General features: G+C 41.9%; 1 protein-coding gene across 2 annotated transcripts in view; it reads left to right on the forward strand.

Annotated features, from left to right (window-relative positions):
• The window catches only part of LOC119155490 (phosphatidylinositol 3-kinase regulatory subunit gamma), an 82,126-nt gene that overhangs the window by 50,348 nt on the left and 18,109 nt on the right, over positions 1-13,669 (forward strand). The window lies entirely within an intron of this gene.

A 13,669-nucleotide genomic window follows, 5' to 3' on the forward strand; every position in this document is an offset into this window, starting at 1 on the left:
TATTATTATTCCGCCCCCCCCCCCCGGGATTACTAGTGCTGAAAACAGAAATGCGTTCTCTCACTTGCCTGAAGTTTTTAGATGGGACAGAAAGTTTCTTTTGTGTCCAAAGCGTGAGGGAAGGCTTACAAAGCAAAAAGGTTGCGTCTTTCTTTGGTAATGAATTAACATAAATGGGTACTGGTGAAACCATATTTATACCTGTAAGTGCCTAACAGGCTGAGAGCAGTAAGGTAATTGAAGGGTCTTTATGTTCTTGGGTCTCTGATCTATACAGCCAGAAGGTAGATTAAAATACACACAAAAAATATTAGCTTGCAGAGAAATTGATAGCAAGTAAGTACTTCTAAGTAGTATCTTCTGTGTGGCATGTACTGTTAGACTTTCAAAATGTGCTTTTCAGTCTGCTGGAATCATGGCTTGTATCTCCAAGTGTGGTTTATAGTCTCTTTGTTTCAGCACAGTGAGCTTCCCCCCCCCGCCCCCCCCCCCCCCCCCCTCTTCTATAGGTATGTGGTACTTTAATTAAGGAGGAGGTGATCATCCTGAGATTTTTGGATCTCAAGGACCTGTACTCACTTCCTCTGGTAACTGTGATGCTTTAAAAATTGGACAGATCTCTCAGACGCACAGTACTGGCCACTACTCATTAAATTCTTGCATAGCTGACACTACCTATTTTTAGATGTTACTTCTGACTGAAATGTTACACTTTCAGATCTTTCTGTGAATTTCAAAGGATATCTTTTTTGTAAATACTTTTGATCTTGACTACTCATGATGTTACTATTTCTATTTGCTTGTATCAAGTGAACAAAAACCGGAGTTCCTTTGTAGGTGACTTAAAACAATTGGTGTGGGGTGGTTTTATTAGAAAAAATAATGCCCCTTGCATGGTTTAGTGTGAGTAGGCTGCTAGAAGGGGCTGGCCTGACTGAACTGGTCAGAAAATGACTTTCCAGTATTTCTGCAGGAATTCAGCCATGCAGCCTTACAAAGTTTACGTTAAGGAGGAGTGCTTCTGTCATTAATAATGCCAGTATTTCCATCATTGAAGCCCTGTTGTCAGGTGTCAAGGCTCTGCATGGTCCATGCTGATCCCTGAAGTGTTCAGTAACTGTACCTTTCATATTTTTAAGCTAGAAAAGCCAGAGCTGGAAATTATGCATGGGATGATCCCCATGTATATGTCCTGGTTTTGTAGAACTATAACTTTTACATTTCAGGAGGAGGGAGGGGAAGAGAGAGAGAGAGTGTGTGGCTGTGGTGGTCTGCTTTTTCCTCCTCCAGAGGTGAGGTGGGAAAGCATTTTCTGGACTGGGATGATAGGTCATCCCTAAGGGGAGTGCAGAGGAATTTATTTGGAAGGTTTAAACGCTCGGCATGCCTTGAGATAAAGTCACTGCATTTGCACCCGGTAACAACCACAACTCCATTTGGCCCACTTCCAACAAAAATTTGTGAAGGTTTTCAGTATAGCATTCCCCCGCATAGCGGATGGAGTTCCTGAGCAGCTGAATGGTGGCAATATGTTTTCTCAGCAGCATGCAAACTAACAATATGCAGTGAGTGTCCCCACTGCCAAAGGAGGCAGCACGGTCTTTTGTTCACAGAACTTGTGTGAAGAGATCCCTGGTTGGTTTTTATGCTGCAGCACTGGGCACCAAGTGATACCAGGAGCCAAGAGTCTCAAATCATGCATGATTGCTCATGATTCCATTTTAGTGTGTCTAAACTTCAGGCAGAAGACAAAAGCAAGGTGAACATAATGTGCCGTGTCACCCGTAACCTGTAAGTCAAGGGTGGGGATACTGTTTCTTGTTAAGGGCCAGCAGACCTTTAATTTATCTTGGCAGGCTGTCTTAATACCCACCTTAGCGTTGCCCAGTAATAATGCAGAAATAAAATCCTGTGATGGCAGGCAGCCTGCAGTGCAGCTGTAGCTTCTGTCAGGCATTAGTGCACCTGCACCAGCTTATCAGTGTGCTTGTGTTTTCTGTCCGGGCTTGTAGGTGTAAATGGATGGCAGGTCCTGCAGCCCCTCCGCTAGAAGGCTTGCTCAAAAGTTCAAAAATAATAATGAAGTTGATGCCCCTCTCACACATTAGTTTTTCCCAACTCCAGCAGAGAGGGGTCAGGTAACAGGGGATTGCAAGCTTTCTGCTAGCTTTTAATCCATCCTAAACATAGTAGTAGGAGAGTTTTCCTAAATAGAGCAGCGTAACTTGGGATTCGGTTCTGCTAGCTTTGCAAAGCATGCCTTAGAGCAGTACAACTAATACAGGAGCAACAGTGGTGACAACCAGCAGGGTGACTCCTGTTACCTAATGCTTTTTCCTTTTGCTTGCATGTATAAATGCATAATGAAATGTATCACTGGCATAAAGTAGTATCTGTACATGCAAATATAATACTAGGTGCTCTAAGACAAAACTAGAGCCATCAGTTGCATATGGCTAACATATTAGCTTCTAAACTTTATAATCAAGGTTAATGTAGAGTATTATGGCCATAACAGCATTATATGCTGGTTCTGGCATTAGGAAACACTGTTTGGGGTTCACTCACTTGTTTGTTCTTGTGGGTCTTGCTAGCTGAAAAGACAAGGAAATAGGTTACTAGATTGAGTTCAGTTTTTATTTAACAACATCTGTTCAGGTCTGCAAAAACTTGTTACTGCCAGAAGTTAAGTTTTTGAACAGGGGATGTTGGATTGACTGCAAAAGATACTAGAGTACAGTTATGTATCACCTCGCTTCTAATTAGTAAGACTGAATAATGTCTTTCCCTCTGTAGATCTGGGATATATTACCAGTTGTTTTGATAAAATGTGTAATCACTGAATACATTTTGTCACAGTTGGATGAAAATCAGTAAGAGTGTTCCACTGGGATTTCAGATACAGATGTCAGCAAAGATATTTGGCTCAAATACAAATTAGAGGTTAGTTTCATTTGTGTGGGTTATGAAGAAAACCCCAAGTTTAAAGTAGGCTTACTAATGCAGAATGGGCTCTCGCTGTTTAGGAGCAGATAACAGAATAAGCATTTGTCCTAAAGCTATATGAAAGCTCCCTTTTTGAAGCCTGTTAGGTCCAAATATGACTGTCCACATTTATAACTTGGGCCAGCTGTCTTTTTCAAGACTATTACTTTTCCTTGCCTGATGTGGTGAGACTGGCTGTAACAATGCTGTTGCTGTAAAATCTTTTGATAATGAAGGGGGGGCAGCAGTAATCTGTAGGCTGCTTAGTCTGCTTTGCAAAAGCAGCACTGCCATTGTATAAGTGAGACAAGTATTCGAGGGAAAAAGTGTATTTATTCATTATAGTTTCTATTTTCTTCCCATATATAATTTGACAACCCTTGTTTTAGGGGAGCAATACTATAATTGTAATTTGGAAAACATAGGGTTCTGATCTCAAGGGCAGTGTTTGCTCGGGTACCAGTTGTGCTGTATCATTATCAATGTTATAGTGGAAACTGAATGTGGCTTCTCAAATGGGGTTTGTGGTATGCAATAGGCAGATGTAGGTGAACACTGCATGTCTATGCCTGACTAGTTTTCCAGTGGGAGACCAGATGCAAATTGTAATAGCGTTGTCAGTATTGTCCTTCAGCTTATCTGAGCTGACTCCAGAAGCTTATCAAGGAAAAGTTCTGCTCTTACACGTCTTTAAACAAACAAAAATCCACTGCATGTAATCAGGACAGCAGCACTGTAGCAGCAACTGTCTTGGTTGCAAATTTAAGTCTTGCTGAAAGTCATGTTTAATAAAAAAAAAATAAAAATCAGGTGGTGGGGGTTGAGAGTTTCCTTATTACAGAAGGGAAGTTTGTTTAGGCTGTTTTGGGGTAGAGCAGGTAATAAATAAGGCTCAGTCACTTGTATTCCGCATATCCTGGAAAATGGTTTGAATTGAAGTCTCATGTCCTGTGGGGACAGTGATGTGAAATGCTCATATTCTGTTCTTGTTACACCTAGATTTCTCTACTGGCCTTGTCATTTAATGACTGCTGTGACCATTTTTTTATTTCTATGATTGCATTTTCAGGCTTGCTTTTGCATTCTTTGCTTTTGGTTTTCATTTTGATGGTTCTAACTGTTAAAGAATATCACTCATCAGCTTTCAATTAAATAAGTGAACACAAAAAAATAGCATCATTAATATAAAGTGAAATGATGTTTTGCTTGAGATGGGAGAGCCTGAATTAAAAGGCTGACATTTTTGTTTACCAGTAGGCTTTCAGATGATGTAGAAATAGTTAGGGAGGGAAAGCTTGCTGAAGGGAGTTCAGCTCTGTGTTCTGTAAAGCTGTAGGTTTATGCAAACTAAAACATGGGAGAACGTTCTGAGAAGAAACCAAGCTCTTCACCATGTGTTTCAAGGCAAAACCTGCAGCAAATGTTATTTCTGCAATTGTTGTTCCAGACAATTGTGTATTGCACAATGCCTATACCTGACAGGAATTAATCACTGTATTGCTTTCTTCTACCTCACCTGTTTAAAAGGAGAAGACTCTTCTCAGAGTTTCCTTTGGGAAGTATTGTTCTCCCAAGGAGCAGACTTGACTTCTGTGTTTGCCATTGTCTGCACGGTATCTTATTCCAGAATGAAGCTATTAGGGCTTATCTTTGCTCTATAGCTTGGGAAAACAGAGGTATAGCTGGTCATACACATCTGTGCCCAGAACTAAAAGGAGCTGGGTGCCTTACATCATCTCATGTTGGTTGTTCAGTGAGTCACTTTTTTGGGCAGAGAACTAGGGAGCACTGGAAACAGCAGCATATCGTATATTTTTATCAGCATTCCCTGTATGTCTTAAAGCTTAGGCTTTGTTATTGTCAAAAAAACCTGTTAGCTGTGTTGAAACAGGTTGCTGTAAAACTTTGGCCCCATTAAAGCAATAGGTGTGTTTTAGCTTGATTTTTAGAAACTCGTTTTCGTAAAGTAGGTTGCTGAGTAATGCTTAAAAGAACAGTCTCTGCTCGTGTACTAAATGCCCCTATGGAAATGTATCAGAATTCCTTTTTTTCTTCTGCTTTTTATCTCATTTCTTCTGACAGGTTAAAATCTGCACAATAGCTAAGTAAGCAAGAATTTGCTTCTCCATAGTCTAAACTGCAGCGTATGAGCTGATGCTGGGTCCCCGAACAATGTGAGTGGATGTTACCTCTTTAGAAGAGATTTTCATTGTCCTTGATCTTTGCTGTTTCCTGCACTCAATAGACAAAAATTTTGCAAGGTTTCAGTGACTATATTCCATTACCTTAAGTTCTTCTAGCTCTTCTGAAGAAAAAGTAGCTGTATACAGGGAGTTTTATAAGAATTTGTACAGTTTAAAGAAGAAAAGTGCCTGTTAGAGCCCTTTCCAAAAAGGACCCCAGCTGCCCTGCTGGACACCGACCAGCTGCCTGGTGAATCCTGATGCCAAAGCACAATGTGCTCTGAAGCTTTCCTGTGGCTGAACAGGGTCTATGTTCTTCTCTGGCTTTGAGTCCGGTGGCACACTTGAGATGGCTACCTTCCATCCAGTTCTCTTTGAAAAAGGAGGTTAAATACTTCAGCTGCTTCAACCTGTGACTGCTTCCAATGCTCACCCAGACTCTCTCCCGGTTTTTGTGAACTGGAAAAATGTTATTTTAATGATAGTTCATAGGAATGTTACTTCTAAAATCAAATATCCCTGAAGCTGACACATGGTTACTTAGGGAGGGCTTGAAAAACATCGTGTTTCTTAGCACAAAGATTTGTGGGTTTTGGACAAATCGGAAAATCATCAGTGTCCCCTTCATCTTGTTTGTTCTTTCACTGCAGAATAACTTGAGTTTTGGTTTGGTGTTGCTTTGGGACTCTTGTACTTTAGGTCAGTTTTTGCCTTCCAAACATAAGCCTCCCATTTCCTTTTATTAGCTACTGCTTACTCTGATACTTTTTTTTTTCCCCATGAAAGAAAAATTCCACATAAGCCATTTTTTCCAGGGTTTTTACCTTCTGTAGCCTTACCCTAAATTTCAGCCTCTGTAGTACCCAAGATCTGATGCTACACGTGATCATCTCCTTCTGAAGGAATTCTCTCCTTCCTTGCGTGCCTCCCCTGACCTCTACCCCCCAAAAAAAGCCCCCAGCCCTCAACAACAAAACCAGAGCTGCAGCAACAGAGCTAGAGAAAAATTGCTGTAAAGAGGGAACACAGCCCACTGGGTTTGTTTTTCTTTGAGTGTGGCCAGTAGGGCTTACATTCTAACACCTGCCCCAGGAAAATGTTTTAGAGGTGAGTTGAATGAGAAGTTCATTGGGAATACCATGTATGTAAGCTCTGTTGTCTGTCAGAACCTAAATTCGTACATTGCAATTAAATTTCCCAGGCTGTCAGTACTCATGCTGCACTGCCCTGTATAGTGATCTCGAGGACTGTATGGGAATTTAGATTGTTGGCCCTCCGAGGAGCTGCTCCCAAATTTCAGATTAGAAGTCTTTGGTGTTTGTGGCATCTTTACTCTGATTCATCTCCTCTTTCCAAAAGTAGTCTCTTGAAGGGGTATGAGGAAGCTTGAGTCAATGAGAGAAATGTTTAGGATCCTTTTCATTTCAAAGGGTACAGTACAGTCTCACTGGTAAATTTTGGGACAGTGAAAGAAGTGAAACTGCTGCTATAAAGTGGATTTCATTAAAATATTTTGAAGATCACAGTGTACTTGAGTGAGGAGATTGATTCGATTTCTTTTGTTACACCTCGAGATCTCAGCATGAGCAGTAGCTGTGCAGCCTGAGCCTAGCTAGACTACTCCATGCCTGCTGCGAATCTGCTTCTTTTGAGGGCACTGCGTAGGATTGCATGGGCTGGGACTTCTGCCTTGGTGCAACTTCCTTCAAGGTTATTAGAAAAGATGTGGTGTGATGAAACATGTTTTCCTCTGAATACCTTTCTACCTTCAAATTTTTTCTGGAGTGTTGATTTGAAATGCACCTTTTTGATCTTGATTTAGATGGCTCTGTTAGCAATTTAGGTGGTGTTGAAATATCTCTACTTTGATAACTAGAAAATAGTTTGACATAGTGCAAGGACAGGTACTGTGTGAGGAGCAATTTTACATACTGCTCTGAAAGATCAGAGCTAAGTGGTAAGCCAAAATAGCATGCTGCTTAGAGCAGCAATAGTCGCATGTATTTACAGCTGTATTAATTTTTTTAAGCAGGCTCTTGTGCACCGAACTTCTCAGTAGTACCGATTATTTCTGTGAATTGGTTCTCCTAAGAGTTTTGTACTTGACACCTGGATGGATGGTTAGCCTTAGAAATATCTGGGGATAACGGCCCTGGGCTGTTTTTATTTTAAATGGCTTTTTCTTTTGGCTTTCGTAGGTCTCCTAGCCGTAGTGTGTCACTGCTCTGGCCTGACTTCATTCTCTATCTTTTACAATGAAAAGCTGGTTCTTTGTTCTCGATTGCTGTAGCTCTGTGCTTATGCTAAATTTTGTGTTTTCCCTACTCTTATCCAAAAATCTATTCCCATGTACTGACCAAAGAACATTTTTTAATAGCTGTTTGAAAACTATGTCTGTGGAGGGGTAGAAAACCTGCTGTGGTATTTCTTCTGTGAAGGCAGATGAGGAACTGCTTTAGTTCAAAAACAAAAAGGAGAATGATCTTGCTCCTTGCATTTTACATTTGTCATATTGTCTTCTAGACCCAACATTGGATACTGTAGAGTACAGTTCTTACTGAATATTTCAGATTTTAATGGACAATGGAATGTCTGCTATGGACTTCCATGCAAAGGGTTGGTAAAAGCCTGGGCCTAATGGCTAGGAGGTAAAGCTATTCCTTCTTGAAGTGAGCTGAGCACGTGATCCTGGGTATTGACAATCTGAGTGATGAAACATGGCAAAAGTTCTATAAATGTACACAGCTTATTATAGTGTGCAAATTATGCTTGGTAGGTAAGAGGCCTTATCCTTTCTATCCTCCTCATGTTAACTTTGGGACAGTTACCTCAACCCTGTTGATTGTGGAACCTCTGACGCTGCTGTAGCTTGCAGTTGTTACGCTGTGGTCTGGGTTGAAAGCAAAACTTGTTCATCAAGCAGTGAAAATATTTGGGAAGTTGAGGGGTTTTGGCTTTGCAACTTCATGCAAAGGATGGAATTACTTTATAATACAGTAGTCAAAGATCCCAGTGTCATCTGTCTGACAGCAAGCATCTTCCATTTCTTCCATCTCAGCCCATACATCTCAGCCTTGCAAAGTAGTGAGGGGTGCTTGTGAAATGCCCAGAAGAAGCCTGAATTTGAGCCAGCTGCCCCTTCACACACTCTTGTTGTCCACCATTCTGCAGGTGTCTCATAGCAGGTAATCTTTAACCTGTGCAGGAGCTGTGGATGTCTGTGAAGAACAGAGTGTCGCAGAAATCTGGCAGGCTGCAGGAGGTGAAACAGTGGTTGGGAGGTGTGCGAGAGGACTGGATAGCTGGGGAGTTTTCAAACAAAACAGATCTTTATCAAAAAAAGCCAATTAATCAAAACTGAAATATTTCTGAAAGGTGTTGGTTTTTATGAAAGTTCATGGAAACACAAGCAAAGCTATAATGGGAGTGTTTTCATTGGAAGTCTGCCTGGCTTTGTGCCAACTTGTCTGCTGTTTTCTGTAATGAGATATTGAAAGACTTCAATTCTTTGAATGTCTTGCTCTTTGGCACCTCGCCTGTTTTGGGGGAGGAGAGCGAAAATGTGAGCATGCCTGAGGTTCTGTGGCCAGCAATAATGCGATTGAGTAGCTTCCTTCACCATCCCTCGAGGAGTTCTCAGTGCGTGTTAGCTGCCCTTTGAGGAAGGGCAGCTTCGAAGGGCACTGGCGCTCAGTACTTTGTGAAAGGGGTCTTGGCAAGAGAACTGAGGAGCTGAGATGTGGAGCTGCCAAGATAATTTACCTGGCAGCGGCGGGGAGTGAACTGCTGTCAGCAGGTGCGCACGACCCTCCTCTTTGTCAGCTGGAAAATCTCTGCAAAAGCGTGGTGCCTTACTGCTCTGACTTGCACATGTAGTACACAATTTCATGGAAATGGTGCGCAAAAAGCACCTTTGTTCAGCATATGCTTTGTTCTCAGGTATCTTGAGGGCATCTTGTGCAGCAGTGACAAGTACAGGACTGTTGAGGGAGGGAAAGATTTTGAGGCTTTGCCTTAAAAGTGTTCAAGAAATTGACGAAAGTGTTTGAGAAATTGAATAAGACTACAGAGAGCAGTTAAAAGATTGGGGAGTTTTTTTATTTTTGCAAAAAACTAGCCTACATTTTCATTCCAAGTCTTCATCTATACCTCCAAAGGGAAAACCCTTCTGTCCTTAAGGACTGTCATTAAAATGTTAGCTGGCCTAACTGTGGATTACTTGCATGTTTCCATAGTAATGACACTTTCTAGAGCTTTATATTACAGTTTGTAGGGTATCTACTGTACGTCAGCCTTTTTGAAGCTGGGTAACTATTTCAGAAATCCTCAGATCTGTTTTTTGCTTGTTACAACGTGGAGGCAGAGTAGATTCAAAGCATCAGAAAGAAGGCTAGTAGACAAGCTCATGGAAGTGCTGAGTGACTTGAAACTGACTTTATCAGAGTGCTTGGTAGTTGTGATTATTTGTAACAGTAAAATAGAGTTAATGCTGCATTTAAACCTGCTATGCTTTTAAGTATCTGGCCTGCAGCTTTTGGAAAATACTGGAAGAAAAGTTATGGAGCCAGTCTTAGACTAAGTGGCATCTGCCTTAAAACTGTGAATTAGAGTTTAATTAACTGGCGTGTTTATCTTGTATGCAAATACTGCGGCCAGAGATGACACGGGCTGCTTGACTGAATGCTGTGTGGGATGGGGCACTTAGAGACCCAAGGCATTCTTCTTTTTTTGCTCCTCTTGAGTTATTGCTGTTGAAAACCCTCACACATAGGGCTCGGTGGCTCTTAGATCATGTAAACTTTAGACGTTTTTGAATCAAAACCTGACTGGGAAAATATCTCATGGAAGCCACAGTGTACTTTGAAGTTAAATTAGGGATTAATATAGCCTACTATTTTCTACAAGGAACTTTAATTAAAAAAAAAATTAAAAATACAACAGTGCTAAACTTGCCGGCTTTCTTGGTTGTCTTGATGCTGGAGGTGGTTTGAATTTCGGGGATTCAAGTCAGTTAAATCTTGAACAGTCTTTTTAAAAAGCAATTTTATGCAGTCAAAGCATCCAAACATTACCTTAGGAAAGCTTAGTCAATAGACTTTTCTCTCTAAGGACCTGCGCTACAGCTCTGCGGAGAAGCTGGGCTGAAGCTACCTGCCGGAGCCAGCACAGCATCCTTCTGGGCCCTGACGTCAGCAACATCTGATGGCAGCCCTGGCCCACATTGGCTGCCGTTGCCTCCGCTCGGTCACCAGCTCTTTTTTTATTTCCCTCCTAAGTGACTTTGATCTGGGATTGGGATTTAGCTCAAGCCAGGCTGCTTGGGGAAGCTAGAAAGAGGAGGCTAGAATTGCTAAAGAAAGAAAAAGGAGATATCTACTAGTGGATGAGGGAGAGCCAGTCTGCTCTCATTGCTGCATGCCAGGCAGTCACTGAGGGCTGAACCTGGTGCTGGGAACGCACTGATGTGGGATTGGAAGGGTCCAGCTGAGCTGTTGCCCTTTGAGTTTTGGAAAGATCTGTGCCATAAAGCTGTCCCGGAGGCATGGTAGGGGAAGGATTCTTGTGTATCTGGTGCTAACAGCAAGTTTATTAGAATGGATAGATCCATTGTGCTGTTAATCACTTATGATCAATGTTCTCTCTGTCCCAGGAAGAAGGAGGCAAGAAGCAATCAGGATTGTTAGCTCTAATCAGAGCTTGTTTTGAGAGAAAGTAAGATTGCGCCTGTGGCTAAATCAGAATTGGATACAGTGATATGGAAACAAACACGGCTGCTCTTGAAAGCATTTCTGTTGATTTCAAGCCAGCCTTATTTTACTTTACTGTAGGATTTTGGCTTCCTATAATGTTTGTCAAAAAAGGTATATAAAGCTGGATTTTTTTAAAAAAAATTAATCAAAATCTGTAGACTCTTCAAGGCTCTCTGTAGCTTCTTGTAGAAACATCATAGGATTTCTCCTAGCAGGGCAGTTAGTGCTGCCTAGGTAGTTGTAAAACCTATTCTAGGATGCCTCTTCTAGCAACCCATTGGGCCAGTATTATGAGAGCAGTAGTAGGGTGGATGCTGCTCTGTTAGAATAGACTTGCCATGCTATTGCAAACTGCTCCCCCTGTATTGTCGCAGGTTCTGGGCCGTAGGGTTTAAACTACCTCTGTGCTCAGTTTTCCATTTGTACAGTGGGCTGCGAGGGTAGCAAAGAAACACAGAAATGGATGGGCATGTTGGTCTGCTGGGTAAAGCAATAGCAAAGGCCTGGTTCTGTATCAAATACAGGGAAAATCTATTATGGCTCAAAGTACTGAAAGTAAAGAATTGGATCCTTAGCTCACTGGAAACAGGATCCACCCTTGCAAATACTTTTGTATTTTTAAAATGTGCAAGCCATTAAAAAGCATTTTTCAAAAGTCTATTGTGAAGAGGACTAGCTTCCATGAGTCAGGTTTTACAGGAACTGGTCCAAGCCTTATTCTCCCTGGAAGAATTTCTTTCCAATTTTCTCATGCAGAATGAAGTTCTGCAGACAACCCCCCTGATTGTGAGAACTGATACCTGCCTATTGAGGGAAAGAAGGAGAAACCCCCACCTGTAGTGAGGACACTTGGTGTAATGTCTAGTGCTCTGTGTCCATATGCCAAACTCCTGTTCCTTACTTCTCTGGTCTTTGTTAGTTTGCTTTTCTGTGCCCAGTGCTTTGGAGTGAGCCCTAACAAAGCTGCTAAATAATTCCACAGTATATAAAGGAGCAAGATGTAATCTTACAAGGAGGGCTAGAGAACTATTCAAGTGCTCTAGAGAATACTTAAAAACCTCTTCTGGAAAGCCCCTATTACCAGCGTAAAACAGGCTTTTACACTGTATAATGCCTTGAAGTTTTTGGTATGTCCAAGCCTTAACTTGCAGGACCCAGTGAAATAATTTCCAGTGCCTGCATAGTTTTCTGTATAGTTTTCTCCATGCTGTTGTATGCTTTTTACATGAATCTTCATGCGCTTGTTGATGACTTTGGAATCTACAAAAGATACTGGAGTAGATCAGAACATCTTCAGGGTTTCTGAACTCAGATTTGCTACTATTTGCAGACACTGAGGAGGCTGGGAGCCACTGTGTCTGTCCTGTCGCTTGCTTAGAGTACGTGGGGTGGCACAGCCTCAGATGGGAGGTGGGGAGGATCCGCAGACATTTTCTAATTTGGTAACTCTGACTGGGGGAGATGGAACAGCGCAGGGCATGGTAAATACAATTAACTCTACAGGCTTAGCCTGGATATATGCTCCTCTGACCCTGCAAAAGTAGGGTGGGAGTTCTAAGCAAAGTAGGGTTAGAACAGTGGCTGACTCAATGGTGCTTTGTACAAATACTTAGGTGCTATACAAACAGCTGTAGTAGTTGGGCTAGGAATAACTAAAGCTTCCTAAGCAGGAAGCTACTGCGCTGAATCCAAAGGTTTTCACCTTCCTTTTATAACAAGACCTGTTATTGCCTCACAAGATATGTGCACACCTGAAAGTTCCCAGTTCACCCCATAAAAAGAACCTGTATGTTATGGTTTAATGCTCAGTCCCGCAGAATGAATGCTGCTATCTGAATCAGGTGTTTGGTCAGCAACCCCAGGGTGCAAACGTCTGGGTCAAGGTTCAGATTTAGTTTAGATTGGCTCGATTAAAGTATCTACTGGTTTGTCTGAGAACAGTGAAGTTACTGTGTTGGATATTCAACATGAAATGGTATTTGGAACTGCAGTTGGAACACTGTTTTCTCTTCTTTAATGTGGGAGGTGTGGCTCGGAGGTGAGTAGATGGATGGTGCCAAGTAGCACACCTCTTAGTGTTAAACCATTCGGCACTGGAGCTAGAGATCAAAATCTTCTTTCTGCTTCCTTTATTTGTATTTCTGCTTGTACACTGGGATCGTGTGTGTCTGAAAAGATGGCTGTTGTCAGTGTGTCGGGCCTGCTTGCTGATGCTTGTGTAATCTGATGGCTAGGGCAGAGGGCTGGGAGCACAGATGTTCGGGGTCTGACTTGAAAATGTGCTAGCAGCAAATCAATGTGTGTCGCTGCTTTCTTACTCTGAATTCAAATGGGACCTGTCCCGGTAAAACACAGTCTCATGAAATGCCTAAAAAATGCTCAGTTTCAATGGTAGTGTTTTTGATGAAGTGTTCAGCCTCTGCAAAGCAGGGGACAGCATTGAAGACATCTTTCTTGAAGAAAATAGTGTAATGCGTTTCTGGTGACAGACGAGTCTCTACCAATACATGAGCATGCCTGTGGCTGCTGAATTACTCCTGATATAGGGCTTACATTCAAGACCATGATGAAGTTGTTTGAGCAAAACTGACCAAATAAAGAGCTTCAGTGCATTGTATGCCCTTACATTGTGTAACCTATTTTGAGAACAGAAGTAAAAGCCTATTTGCCTTGAATTCAGACTAGGGGCATTCTGAGCAGGTATGCACTAGGCCTACAAATGTGCAGTTCTGCCTGTCTTTCAGGGATTTG

The sequence above is a fragment of the Falco rusticolus genome, chromosome 11 (assembly GCF_015220075.1).
Source record: "Falco rusticolus isolate bFalRus1 chromosome 11, bFalRus1.pri, whole genome shotgun sequence".
Lineage (NCBI taxonomy): Eukaryota > Metazoa > Chordata > Aves > Falconiformes > Falconidae > Falco > Falco rusticolus.